We start from the raw sequence: 15,058 nt of genomic DNA, 5'->3' as shown, positions 1-15,058 counted from the left end.
ATTTAATTTACAAAAAGAGAGGGAAAAATAAAAAGTGTATAACGCAGGTAAAATGAAGAAAGAACGCTAGAAAAAGGGTTCGAACCTTCGACCTTGTGGTTAACAGCCACACGCTCTAACCAACTGAGCTACTCCAGTTGATGTAATATATGAATAAAACGTTTATAGACAAATGTGAAACAATATATGGAGAATAAAATCTTTCTAATTTTAATTTCTAGAATCCACTATGAATTATTATATGCATTCTCCTTTAATTTTATTTTATTTAGAAAATTCTACATTTATTAATTTTCGTTCTCTAATATAAATATTCTTGTATTATTTATTCTTGATAACTTAAATTTATGGCTATAACTAGCCCAATGTCCATTAAAATTCTTTTAACTTTCCTTACATTAATGAAATTGAATAATTTTATAATTTTCTACTTACTTGATTTAGGACACACTAGAAGAAATTCGGGGTTTAAAACAAACCGACATTAAAGATAGTGTTATTAAAGCCCTTTAATGTTGGTTGCCTTTAATGTCAGTTTTAAACCGATTAAGGGGCTTCAATAACACACCTTCAATGTCAGTTGCAACCGACATTGAAGACCTTTAGTGAAATTTCCAACCGATATTAAAGGTCTTTAATGTCGGTTGCAACTGACATTAAAGATCTTTAGTAAAATTTTCAACCGACATTAAAGGTCTTCGGTTGCAACCGATATTAAAGCCTCTGTTTTTTTAATTATTAACCGAAATTGAAGCTCGAATCTGTCTGTTTTTTAAAAATTTCGTTGCCGAATCCATTTTAAAGTATAACATGACACATCATCATTGAACGTTGTGGCTATGACATATTATTCATGTATTGATTGTAAATCTATTACATTTAATCCACAAATTCTGCTATAAAATTATAATTTAAGAGGCTGTACGCCTTGAAAACACAAATTACAAGTAATACAAACATTATGATTTTACAAACATTATGAGATTACTGTCTCTCTCCACTTGGAAAGTATGGATCTCTTCATAATTCTTCTTGAACCAACACCCTAGCTTCATCAGTGTCTGGTTATAGGCATCTTTGTCTGACCACTGTTGTTCAAAGGATCACAAAAGGTTTAAGACAAAGGATTGAAAGTGAAAATGTGATAAGAATTCATATTCAATTAACCGTGTTTATTGGGAATGTGCATAAATGGTACATTCAAGGCAAAATTCTTGTAGTGAATGTATTGGATCTAAAGTTCTCCAAGAAAAAGCATAAAGAGGTTGTGATACCAAATATTTACTCATTTGTTGCATCTGCAAAACAAGAAAACTCAATAGTTGAGTAAATGAGATAATCTTCTTTTTCAAGATCTTGAAGAAGAGAAGCTTGGTTACCTAGATATGAGATACGAAGACGATGAAAAATTTTCGACAGCATAACGATGCTACCCCAACAAAACCAAAAATTTACCTTGAACCTGTTCAAAGAAACACACTTCCAAAAATATTTCACAGTCAGTTGTTCTCAACAAAACTATCAGAATTTCCAAAAAATGAATATTCAAGAACACATACATCAATAAGCAAATTTAGCTCACAATATACTTCAAACCTCACAATTATCACAAAGACTACCATAGTGCATGAATAACCCACAAACTACCATAATGCGACCTACAAACTCTACAGTAAATAGGTAATTGGAAGACCTGATGTTTTTGCATGTTCTTACCATTGTGCTTGAGTTCTTGGAAGGACAAATCACAATACAAAATGCAGTACATCTTGGTGATTTGAATTGACATGTTTGATGCAATGTTTTTGAGTTGAAGACAAAGATTTAACGATAGATGGAAGCCGAATAGGATAGATATTTCATCCAGTTTACGAGCATCGGTAGTGGCAAATAGTTGGGACCCAATGCAAGGCCTGAAATTTGAAGTCAATTACTGAATTTCAGTTGACATAATTGAATTAAAATAAATACTAAAGTGCTAGCCTACGAGGTAAAAGAAAACGCCAGCAAGTATACCTTACACAAAAGAAGCACTTGGACACTCGAAATGGAATGCTTATCCACTGTGTAAGAATATTTGATAAAAACTGCACGTCATCCTTGATAACCTGGAGAAATGTCCCCTCATCCACTCTGTTTGACTTGCTTTGCAAATGGATGAACTCAGAAACAACATACCTATAGAGAGTCAAGATACCTCTTACTTCGTACCCCACATCTAATATTTTGCCTCTTGAAACCAAATGCAAGCAGTTATTCAGTCCTTCATTGATTTCAAATAGTTGTGCAAGCATTCTACTTGTTTCATCATCTACCAACCACAGCCTGCCAATTAGATTTTGAATAAGTATTGCATGTGATTTAGTTCTGAAATCATCCACATTTTCAGTCATTAGAGTTGTAGCCAAGTTTGGAACATGAAAGGAAAAACCAGTACAAAAGGAAAACAGAGAGCAATTCAGTGCAAGGGCTGAAATAATGTTCGAACTCTTGGTCTCCATTCCAATAAAAGTTGTTCCAATGAGATCAAATTCATGGGAAAGCCTCTCTAACGTTAAAGATAATTTACTAAATTTGTTCACGGTTTGATGGATGGCAGTGGTATCGTTTATCCCAAGCTTACCATAGTCAGTACTAATACAATATGAAATGTTTGGCAACAGCTTCAGTATGCTCCCCACAGTTCCTAAAACCTTAGCTTTTAACGATAAAAACCATCTCTGAAAACAAAAAGTAAACTCAATAACTTGTGAACTAAAATATACTTAGTTAATGAAATTCTAACTCATGAACTAAAACTCAATAAGTCAAATAAAACTCAATCAAAAGATGGAACATGAGCTAACATGGTGAACATGAGAGGCGGAGGCATATTTAGATTTATGCAGAGTTTACTTTTGACCAAACAAATACAATCAAAACTCCCAATACCACACCAGCAAAATTATTTTGACCCAAGAACATGAACATACAAATACAAAAGGCTGAGCGAATGTCAAATCCAAGGGGAAAAAGCCTACTTCCTATGCTACAGAGATAGACATAATTTGATGAGCTATACCTAGATTTTGTTGCAAATGCTCCCTCAAGTTGTTCTCAACCTCCACCATCTTGTGCAGATCGGTTGTCATTGAAGATTTAATCTTTTACACCATCTTCAATGTACACCCAGAATTGTTGCAAAAGCTCCCTCAAGTTGATGAGCTATACCTAGATTTTGTTGCAAAAGCTCCCTCAAGTTGTTCTCAACCTCCGCCCCAAGGCTGAGACCCAGAAGACATAAGAATTTTTCCTTATTTAAGCTCACTGTTCAACACTAATTGTGCATTTGACGGACAATTGAATGCTAAATCTAAAAAGCTTATGTCATTATCCAAAATTGTTGTTCAAGGTAACTAGCAAGCACATGAACAGTAACTTTGTCTAATGCCTTGAATAGATATTGAGGCAAGAATCATAACTCCTACCAGCAGGGTCAACTTCATCAGATAGTTTTTTCCTTATTTCAGCCAAACTGCCCTCCTCAAATCGCTCATGGCCTTCAAGAATTATAACAAGATATCCGTACACATTGCTCTGAATCTTCAACTTAATAATTTCACGTTCATCTTTAGAGAAAGGTGCATCCTTATATAGAATTTTGGCCTGCAAAAGCATTTAGAAAATGAGATTGCCAACTTGATTGGACTATTAAAGATTTGCAATCAAGGAGTGCCATGCAGAAAAAATTGAGATTACTAAAGAAATCTACAGAGTACACACATTATCTCAGAGATAAAATAAATGGAGCACCATTTCTCATAATATAACCACTAATGGAACTGTCCAAAGACAATCTAGTGATATTGGTACGATGCACCATATACTCAATTGACCAATTAGAGACTACCTGCTTGAATATAGTACTTGTCCCAGATCCATCATAACCAACTAAAAGGAGCTTTTGAAGAGCAAGGTAGTCAGGAAAAGTTCTGTAAACAAGGTTGCTGTCTGGTTCCTCAGAACAAGTTGAAGATTTAGAAGGAACCGGTAGTGATAACAAAGCACAGACAAGCTTCGTTCCAGCCTAAAATGTAATCAAGAAGTTAAAAACAAGTATATGACTAATTATAGCTATATATGTAAGCTAAAATCAAAATTAACTATCTATTTGCACAAGATAGTACCTTCCCCTATATGTACCCTTTAGTGTTCTTCTGACCCTCCTCTACGGTAGAAAATTTGATTGACAAAAGAATTATAGAAGATGAGGATTCCTTGCTTGTAAATTAGTAAAATAGCCATATCGAATACAGTCCTGCATCCCAAATCCCTAATTCTTCATCTACAGTTACAACCCAAAAAAAAAAAAAAAAAAAAAACCAAAAATAAGAAAAAAAAAAAAGATGGAATGAGACATCCAAAATATGATCATAAATTACAGATTCATCCAACCCCACCTCTGCAATTCAACATTCAAGCCGCCTTCGACGGAAACTTCGCACCCTTCGATGGAGATTTCGGCTCTTTTGTAGCCTTATCCGTCTTCTTTGGCAACAGAACCGGGTTGATATTTGGAAGAACGCTGCCGCTAGCAATAGTTACGCCAGCGAGCAACTTTCCGAGTTCTTCATCGTTCTTAATTGCCAATAGAACGTGCCTTGGAATGATCCTGTTCCTTTTGTTGTCTCTTCGATGGCGAGAGTGAAGAGAGGGGAGTGCAAGTTGAAGAGGCGGCGGATTTAGGGATTTAGGGATTTAGGGATTTAGGGATATATTATTTAATAAAATAAGAAAAAAAAAAACATTAAACCTTTAATGTCGGTTTTAAACCGACATTAAAGCCCATCTTCAATGTCAGTTTAAAATCGACATTATACATCCGATTTCACTTTTTCCAACCGACATTAAAGCCCAAATTTCTTCTAGTGGCATTGATATTAAATAATGAAAAAAAATATTTTGATGGAAGGTTTTATAAATTTTTTTTGAAATAACAAATAAATTTTTTCCTAAAATAGGAAAGAATCATTTATAATAACGGTTACAAAATCGACAATTAAAGAACACAAAAAAGAACGTAGAGATAAAGAAGATCGACACACAGATATACGTGGTTCACTAATGGTGTATTAGTTACGTCCACAGACAGAGGGAGAACAGTATTATTAGAGAGAATGTTTTTAGAAAATTACATTAAAACGGCGCCTCTAGGGTTAGAGAGTTTATATAGTGCACTACTCTAAACCCTAGAATCATAATCGTAAATAATTATAAATAAATAAATATGCTAAATAAATTCAAGCGAGATCCTCGTACTCAGTTGTTCAAAGCTCCAATAAACAAATTCAAGGCATTCCAACAACAATAATAATAGAAACAACAAAGAAGTTTTTTTTTCTTTTCAGAATAAATTTTGATATAAATATATATGTTACTGTTGTTCAGTTGGCTAAGTTTATTGTCTAAATGCAGTTGTCAAGAACATCTTGACTGTCTAAACCATATTTTTCTTCGGAGAATTTTTTTTTTCTTATTTGTTGCAGATTTTCAAAAGATTCGTTCTATATCCGGTCACTAAACGATTCTTTACTCCTACAAAATTGTTTCTTGTTAAGTATATATTTGGTTGTGCTCATGGTGATTTCAAGGGTTATGACTTTTGAAGATCATTAGTAAATGTTTTGAAATCAAATAGTGGATTAAAAAGAATTGTGTGTTCTTGTGAGGTTGCGATTGTTGTTCTTACTACAATGTTCGTTCATTAATAACCTTTAGTATTGGCTTTATACTTAGAAGAGTTAAGTTCTAGCATTAAGAGCGATTCTCGATTGTATGGGAACCCTAAATAATCCTGTTTTAAAGTATGTTCGAAACAAGAAAATGAAAATAGTAACAAAGCAATACAAGAGGGAACCTCAAGTTTATGGGAGCCTAAACTCTTCATTAATCAGGAGTGAGCTATTTGAGAGTACTTTGTAGAGGTTATCTATCAGATAAATACTTCATTGTAATTGTTTAATTCTTACTAATAAAGTTTTTTTTTTTATTAGGCACAAACATACCGATATGGTTATACTGAATTGAATTATCAATCTTTGTCTCTTACATTGTTGACATTGTATTTGAATTATGTAATCATATATTTGATTCACCTAATTTTCAATATATTAAAATCAATATGCTAAAATAGACTCATTTTCTCTCTTAATATACTAACATGTTCATTTAAACAATAATTAGGAGTAGAGGGACTATAATCCTCTAAATTTTTTATTTTTCTTACAACATTTAGGATGGGAGAATCAAACTTCTGATTTCGAGACTGATAGTATAAGGCTACGCGAATTAAACTTTGCTCATTTGAACAAATTTTGGTTTTTTTTTTTTTTTTTTTTTTAAAAAAAAAACTTAGACTAACTAGAGATTAACATACAAGTTGATTACATTTTAAAACTTTAGAGATCGTTAATAAAGTAATGTTGTGAACTTGAGGAGTACAAGGAGAACATGGATACCAATATAATATAATATAATATAAAAATAAAATAAATAAATATTAAAATAAATTAAGCATAATATACAAATTAACAAAATATAAAATAAGAAATTTCTCTAAATTCTCCACTTTCTCCAATTTTCATGGACTTTGCCTAATGTTTGTGTCTTCCAAAACTCACAAGTTGCCACTATTCATAGACAATTTAGCAAGTAGGAGGTAGATTACATGGATACTAACAATATGTAATGTTGAGACACATGGATAACATTTTGGGAAATGAGGGAATGACACATGGTTAATGAACTCTAAGCTTAAGTATCTAATGGGCATCTATTATCATAATATTTATAATACTCCCCCTATGCCCATTATATATATGAAATATGCTTCGTTAAGACCTTATGAGGAAAAAAATCCAATGGAAATAAATCTTAATGAAGGGAAAAGAGTACATATTTCATATAATTTATACTCCTAAAAAGTATTTTATTTCTCCTCATGGAAACATCAGTTGAGATCTCTGAGTCATCACATTCAAATATTGTGTACTAGTTTTTCAAAGATTGCATTAGGTAATACCTTTGTAAATAAGTCTGTCAGGTTATCTTTCGAACAAATTTGTTGTACAGTGATGACATATTTTCTTCAAGATCATGAGTGTAGAAAAGCTTTGGTGAAATATGCTTTGTTCTATCTCCTTTAATATATCCTCCTTTGATTTGAGAAATGAATATTGTGTTGTCTTCGTATAATATTGTAGAAAGATTTTTATTAGAAGATAAACCACATATTTCACGAATATACTGAATCATTGATATTAGTCATATACATTCTCGACTAACCTCGTGAATTGCAAGAATTTTAGCATGATTTGAGGAAGTAGTCGTTATGGTATGTTTTACTGACTGCCACAATACAACAGCTCCTTCACATGTGAATAGATAACTGTGGGGATTGATGTCCTAAATCTAGTGTATCTCGTGGTTTGTAGTTTTGTTAACATAAATTATTTATCTAATAAAATTAGAGGTATTTTATTTGATATTTAGACAGCATTAGTTCAATCCAATAAACTATGATCCAAGGTTATACGATGTCACTTGAACAATATGTGGTTGACATATATGTGGTTCATGTTCAAGTAATAACCTAAAAGGTCTGTAGTAAATGGATGAAGGTTGGGTGCCTTATCCTGGTAACACTGCGGATACGACCCACTTTATATTGTTACATGAGATGTAAAGTACTACAAACAATATGAACCATATTGTTCATGTAAAGACATGTGAGTGGTTGTATCATGTATAAAGGGGTTTATATATAGAATAAACTACGAAATAATTAGTTTCTCTTTATAACACTCTTACTTGAAGAAACTAATATTTCACTAGGATGACCATAGAAGACTTGACTTTAATCCTGAGTGAGTTCTGAACTCTTGAAAGATTGTGAAGTCTGAAGTGGAAGTGGGGATGGATCCCAATTTTCAATTTCACAGTGAATTAGAAAACATAAACATAAAATATGTACTCTAACAAAATTTTATAGCATGCTAAAGAATAAATACAGAGAAGGAAATAGGATTCAAAGATACATATACCTTTAAAGCCAAAAGATCTTCACGAATTCCTCTCAACGAACGATCACGAACAAAAAACCAAAATGGCTACCACCACAAGAGAACCTTCCATATTCTCTATAGGGTATGAGAATTCATAAGAGTGTTGGGCTCTGATGAATTTGAGAGAGAAAAAAGATTTTGGCTAAGAGGAGAAGACATTTTTTTTTTTCTTACACACTGATGTTCTGTGTTGATTTTTGGGAAGAAGAAGATCTTCTAAAACCACCCCCCACTCACCATGAGAGATTGAGAGAGATTTGTGGAGGGAGTTATCCTATTTTATTTTTTTAAAAAACCTTAAAACAGTTTTAATTTAATAAATAAAATATTATATATATATAATAACCAACTTATTATATATATAATTATATGTTATATCAAACATAACACATAATTTATAGTTTATATTATATCAAATACAATAAACCTACAGTTTTAAAACTTCCAATAATTCATGGTATTTAATATAAATCAAATTTATATTAAATTTAAAATACAAATCTAATCTATATAATTAGTATTTGAATAATATTCAAATATTTATTTTTTCTCATAATAAATTTTGTATTATAATGTATCAAATACATTATATTAATTATATCACATATAATTAATCTAAATTATTTATATCACATATAATTAATCTCTCAATTAATTTGAACAATTCAAATTAATTCAAAATTAATTCTCAATAATCATCCCAATTAAGCTATAGAGGGGACCTTATTGACTTGTAGATTGAAATTCCAATGGTACTTGGATAATTAATTATACTCCTTTAATTAAATTACCTAACTTCCATTAATTGTCGGTAACTCTACTAAAACCGTCAGCTATACTCTTTGCACTACAGATATATTTCTGTATCCATTGGATATAATCAATCAACAGTGCGATGACCTCTCACAAATTACTCATAACCAGTCAATTGTAGGGATATATGTTCTCAATCTAGTGTATCTCGTGGTTTGTAGTTTTGTTAACACAAGTTATTTATCTAATAAAATCAAAGGTATTTTATTAGAGGTATTTTATTTGATATTTATACAACATTAATTCAATCCAATAAACTAAGATCCAAGGTTATATAATGCCGCTTGAACAGTATATTGTTGACATATAGGTGGTTCATGTTCAAGTAATAACTTAAAAAGTCTGCAGTAAATGAATGAAGGTTGGGTGCCTTATCTTGGTAACACTGCGGATATGACCCACCTTGTAACTGTTACATGAGATGTAAAGTGTTACAAACAATATGAACCATATTGTTCATGTAAAGACATGTGAGTGGAGGTATCCTGTATCAAGAAGTTTATACATTGATCGAACCACGAAATAATTAGTTTCTCTTTATAACACAGTTACTTTAAGAAAATATTTCACTAGGATGACCATAGAAGACTTGACCTTAATCCTAAGTGAGTTGTGAACTTTTGTTTATGACGAAAGTCCTTTGATCTGTATGGTTGAGAGTAGCCATGATAACCGACTCAATAAACCTACCATTTTGGGGATTTGTATGATTAGGGAGCTGGAAACACAGTTACACAAGATGGAATTCACTCCTTCCCATTTTTTGGAAAAGTAGATAAATTGCTCCCTTAATAGCTGGTTTCGGGTCTTGAACAATGAGGCACTAACCCGAGAGATACTAGTTTATAGTTGGATATAAACTGTTTGTTCATTAGAGGAATCAGTGATACTTAAGGAGTTAGATGTAACTATAGGGGTAAAACGGTATTTTGACCCAACTATAGTTATGAGCATTTGTGAAGGGTCATCGCTTCGTTGATTGGTTATATCCATGGACACTGAAATATATCTACAATGTGAAGAGTGTGATTATCAGTCTTTACTGGAGTGATTGGTAGTTAATGAATATTGATTAATTGGATTAAAAGAGTTTAATCAATTAATCTCATATCATTGAAGCTTCGAATCTGTACGTTCATAAGGTCCCTTTGTTAGCTCACTAAAGGATAGTAATGAGGAATGATTTGAATTGTTTAAATCAAATGAGAAAATTTTATATTAATAAAATTAATATATAATGGTTAATTATAGATATGATCTATAATCTAAATTATGTAAGAGAGATATATTTGAATAAGATTCAAATATTTGATTCATATGAATTAGATTCATAAAGAGATGCATGCATATAAATATATGATATTTATATGTTAATTAACTCCATATTAAATATGATTTAATATAGCAATTTATCTGATTAAGAAATAATGGAGATTGAAGGTTAGTATAAATATATGATATTTATAATAATTAATTAAATGTATATTAAATAGGGTTTAATATATGGACATTTCATTAATGTGGCAATTAATTAAATAATGAATTTTTTTTAATTAATTAGCACTAAGAGTATAAAGAGAAATATTTGGAGAAGGGGTTAATCCTTCTCTATATAAATATATCCTTATAACCCAAATTAGGCACAAGATTTTATTTACACAAAAACTCCTAGCCTCTAAGCCTCCACCTTCTCTCTATCTTCTCTCTAGAAATTCTTTACCTTTTTCCTCCTCAAAGTTCTTGGAGACCACTCTTCCAAATTCTTTGAAATCTTAGAGAACAGCAAGATAACTTTGTTGTGGTAGGGGTGTACATAGTCCGGGTTGGGCCGGATTGGGAGAATTTTGTGGACCAACCTAAAAATTCGGGTTGGCTAATAATGAACCCTATTAGTTCATTTTTGAAGGGTCAACCCAACCCAACCCAATCCAACCCAAACTTTCCAGGTTGGGCTGGGTTGGGTCACCAGTTTTGTTACATGATCGCTGAAACAAAACGCTATACGATCGCCTACCCAATGCTATATGATCGCCTACCAAATGTTATACGATCGCTTACCAAATACTACACGATCGCTAAGCTCGACTATACGATCCCTTAGCTTTACTACACGATCGCTGAGTAGCAAAATAATATACGATCGCCTACCCAATGCTATACGATAGTTTAACAAATGCTACACGATCGCTTACCAAATGCTACATGATCGCTGAGTAACAAAATGCTATACGATCGCCTACCCAATGTTATACGATCACTACCAAATGCTATATGATCGCTTACCAAATGCTACATGATCGCTGAGTTTGGTGACACAATCGCTTAGCTTTGCTACACGATCGCTGAGCTCTACTAGACGATTGCTGAGTAACAAAATGCTATACGATCGCCTATCCAATGCTATACCATCACTTACCAAATGCTACACGATTACTGAGTAACAAAATGTTATACGATCGCCTACCCAATGCTATACGATCGCTTACCAAATGCTACACGATCACTTACCAAATGCTACACGATTGCTGAGTAACAAAATGCTGTACGATCTCTTACCCAATGCTATCTGATCACCTACCAAATGCTATACGATCGCTTATCAAATGCTACACGATCACTGAGCTCGGCTGCATGATCGCTTAGCTCTGCTACACGATCGCCTAGCTCTGCTACACGATCGCCTACTTAAATGGCCCCTGAATCATTCTCTATTGAAGGATTTGATTTTTTGTAGATCAATAAACCTTCATATTTAAAAAAGTGAACTAATTCTAAATATATTATATCAAATCAATTAATAAAAATTTAGTAATAAAAAACATGTAATCTATGTGAAATTTTAGCACTGACATTAAAATACAACCACCATAAATTCAATATAAACTTCAAAAGAAACTTCCTCAAATAATACAATTCAAATGTTCAAGTTCAAAGTCTCTACTCAAAGATACAAAGTTCAATTATAATCATCCCAAGTTCAATAAAAGATACAAGTTTAATAATAACTATTGGTTTCTTCTTCATCTTTGATTCTTTGGTCTCTTCACTTCTCAATTCCTGAAAAAATTACAAATACATTAAACCAAGAAGTTCATTTATAAGTAATAATAATATTTGATCTTATGGTAGTAAAGCTTACTACTAACATCATTATTATGCTCCAAATTCAATTCCTTATTTCAAAACAAAGATGGAATCTCTACAAAACAATTCATGCAAAATTAATTATAATAATTATTTGAGTATTAAACAGGTTAGATATGTACAATAAAAAATTCATTTAATTACCTGACTCAATATTTTCCCAAGTCTCTAACTCTTCAAGTTGTGGATGGAGATCTAGTAACACTAAGTCGCTACGAATCCAATTTTGTATACATATCAAGGTCTCCACGGTTTTTGGAGTCAAAGAACATCGAAAGGAATGAAGAATCCTCCCTCCTGTATTAAACGCAGATTCAGAAGCAACTGTATATATTGGAACTGCCAAAAGTTATCCACGGATCATCTATATGTTCGTCCACCTCATGATCATCTTAATTTATATTGACAGTTTTTTATTGTTGAGAATCATTGGTACTATGACTACCTCGAAGTGAAGTGTTATGTGATTTGTAAAAGTCATATAGACAATATAAATATAATTTCACACTCTCAACCATATCCTTAACCACATCACTGTCATAAACATTGGAAAGACAATAATTCAAATACTTTAACTTGTACCGAGGATCAATCACCATAGCCACAAACATCAATTTATTCATTTTTTCAAGCGAACCCCAATACTTATCAAACTTAGTCTTCATATTCATAGTCATCATACTTAGAACAGAGTTGGTATTGTTGCTCCATTTGTTTAAAGAAAATTGAATTTTATTAATTTCTTTATAACCAACATTAGAAGTCACATATGAAGATCCACTTATTGTTGTGGTGGTATCATAAAACCTCTTTAAAAACTAAATAAACACACCTACAGTCAACCAATCAGATGTACTCGGGGGCCCCAATCTTTTATTTCCACGGTCATCTTCCTCGAAGTAATCGACAAAATCTGAGTCTTCTTTCTCCTCCTCTAAAGTTCTAAAAGCTTTCTCAAATTTAATTGCATGTTCAAGCATTAAATAAGTAGAATTCCACCTAGTTGCTACATCTAAACAAACAAGAGCCTTACACTGAAATTTTTCTTGTTTCATGCAAGCTTTAAAATTTTCCATTCTTCTAGGTGATGATCGAAATATCTCACAACATTACAAACACTAGCAATAGAATCACACATATCTTTCAGTCCATTATTCACAATAAGATTAATAATGTGGGCACAACACCTCATGTGTAATAGTTCTCCATCTAAAACAACCGATTTCCAACTTCTAAGTCTTCTCTTAACATAAGAAATAGCTACATCATTAGAACTTACATTATCAAAGGTGATGGAATTTTTTTTTTCAATCCCCCATTCCAACAAAAAACTCTCAATCATCTTCCCAATAGTCTCCCTCTTATGATTAGCAACTTGACAAAAGCTCAAAATCTTCTTATGCAAAATCCATTCAGAATAAAAAAAAAAGTGCAATGATGACCATGTAGTTCACATTTTGTAGCGAAGCCCATGTGTCGGTAGTAAGACAAACTCTTTGAACTAGAAATGATTTCAACTTTTTTTTCTCCTCAAGATAAAGTTGATATACATCTCTAGCGATTGTAACTCTCGATGGAACATCAAACTTAGGACACGAAATACTACAAAAGTGTCTAAAACCCTCTGTCTCAACAAACTTGAACGATAACTCATTCATAATAATCATCTTAGCGCATGCTAGTCTACACGCTTGTTGGCTAAACAATGTCGTCACAAAGTTATTAGCATTGGCTTCTTTTTTATCATTTGAAGGTATGAGAGTTATTGTGGTTTGTCCTTTTTCTTCTTCTTTATATGGGTACTTTTTACATTGATTTCTTAAGTGCTTCCATAAAGTACTTGTTCCACAAGTATTACTATCACATGCGTAATCTTTACCACAATGGTTACACTTGCACCTAGCTCCATCATTACTATTAGCACTTGCTTCCATTTTTGTGACATGATCCCACACAGACGAGGTTGGTTTATTAGGTCTCTTTCGATTGGACTTGGGAAGTAAAAGTAGTATATTTTTAGGAGTTTGGCTAACATTAGAAGGGGGAGGAGGAGGAGGAGAAAGCATTTCATTATTACCGGTTCCACTTGCATTACCACTACTGCTGTCCATCTATAAAATAAATGAAATAAAAATAGTAAACAACTAATTACACCTACCTATACAATTAAAAAAAAAAACAAACAAACACTAGCTTCTCAATTAACTCATAACAATAAACAAACAACTCAGGTATAAAGATTAATCAGTAATCAATCAACATAAACAGTATATGTACACACTACACGATAAAAATTAAATTAGTTTACTCATGGGGAAGTTTGAAAATGGTGATTCAACAATGTCTGATTTCGTGTCCGTTGTGACAACTTTGAAGAATCTATCTAACTGTTCTCAAGACACTGCGAGATTAAAAAATTAATGTATTAATATATCACGGTTAAAATGTAACAAATGTTATGAATCTACTTGCTTTATTAAAGAAAATACCCTTAATGATGTTGATGAGTCGTTCGTGAAGCTTGAAGTTGGAGTAGTAGGCGAGGTGGAGACTGGATCTAATCTAACGAGGAGAAGATGTGAAGCGTAGGAGTCGACTGGCGAAATAAACCAACCTAGCAGTCGACTTGAGTGGAAGCAGTGGCGATGACGATGGGAGCGACGATGGAAGCAGTAAGAAGAGTGGCGTTCGGCGATTCGATCGGTAATCGACTGGCGAGAGGAGTGGCATGGTGAGGGTTTCAAGTGCAGTTGTGGTCTGGACAACAAAACAAAATTCTTATTTTTATGTTTTATTTCATCAAGCGCAGGCACAGACGGTGAGGGTTTCATTCAACTTTCAAGTGCGTTTTAATTTTTATTTCATATATATATATATATATATATATATATATATATATATATATTTGTCGGGTCGGGTCGGGTCGACCCAACCCTGAAATGTGGTAACCCGAGACACGACCTGAATTTAATATTTTTAAAAATTTTCCCAACCCAACC

At 32.5% G+C, this 15,058-nt stretch overlaps 1 long non-coding RNA gene across 7 annotated transcripts; it reads right to left on the bottom strand.

Annotated features, from left to right (window-relative positions):
* Nucleotides 1-875: 875 nt before the first annotated feature.
* On the bottom strand, nt 876-4,458 carry LOC150032644 (uncharacterized). 7 transcript variants are annotated; one of them, XR_016524733.1, is made up of 8 exons: nt 4,167-4,320; nt 3,890-4,066; nt 3,468-3,645; nt 3,062-3,263; nt 2,017-2,325; nt 1,717-1,913; nt 1,380-1,479; nt 877-1,298 (listed from the first exon to the last, which is right to left on the bottom strand). It is a non-coding gene; the product is annotated as an uncharacterized LOC150032644 (long non-coding RNA). The 7 variants fall into 7 exon arrangements; XR_016524730.1 differs by adding an exon at nt 4,440-4,458 and having other exon boundaries at nt 876-1,913; nt 4,167-4,297; XR_016524729.1 differs by adding an exon at nt 2,624-2,720 and having other exon boundaries at nt 876-1,913.
* Between the last annotated feature and the right edge of the window lie 10,600 nt (nt 4,459-15,058).

Source organism: Benincasa hispida, chromosome 11 (genome assembly GCF_027475165.1).
Source record: "Benincasa hispida cultivar pf3 chromosome 11, pf3_genome.v1.1, whole genome shotgun sequence".
NCBI classification, from domain to species: domain Eukaryota; kingdom Viridiplantae; phylum Streptophyta; class Magnoliopsida; order Cucurbitales; family Cucurbitaceae; genus Benincasa; species Benincasa hispida.
The sequence above is the reverse complement of the archived record's forward strand: the minus strand, read 5'-3'. Positions and strand labels throughout refer to the sequence as shown.